The following is a 389-nucleotide window of genomic DNA, read 5'->3' on the forward strand; positions in this document are numbered from 1 at the left end:
ATAGCTACCTAACATTTAAATTAATTAAAATGAAATAGAATTTTAAATTCCTCAGTAAAACTCCCTAGTCTCAGGTGTTCAACAGCCTCATGTGAATAGGAACTAATGTACTGGACAACCTGAATACAGACTGTTTCCATTATCACAAAATCTTCTACAGGACAACACTGGTTTAGAATTCAAATCTTAGCAACTACTTAATAAATAGCTTTGTAGCACTGGCCTAAGTAAACCTTGTAGAGCCTCAATTGTGTTACTGTAAAATGTAGACATTAACAACCTTGCAGGATTTGGTTGAGAACTGAATGCAAACATACATTTTTTAAAAACCTCTTCTCCACTCTCACTGCTTCACTTCACTAGCCTTTTTTTTTTTTTTTTTTTTTTTT

The sequence above is a fragment of the Sapajus apella genome, unplaced genomic scaffold (assembly GCF_009761245.1).
Source record: "Sapajus apella isolate SASKATOON/1434 unplaced genomic scaffold, GSC_monkey_1.0 scaffold61, whole genome shotgun sequence".
NCBI classification, from domain to species: Eukaryota; Metazoa; Chordata; class Mammalia; order Primates; family Cebidae; genus Sapajus; species Sapajus apella.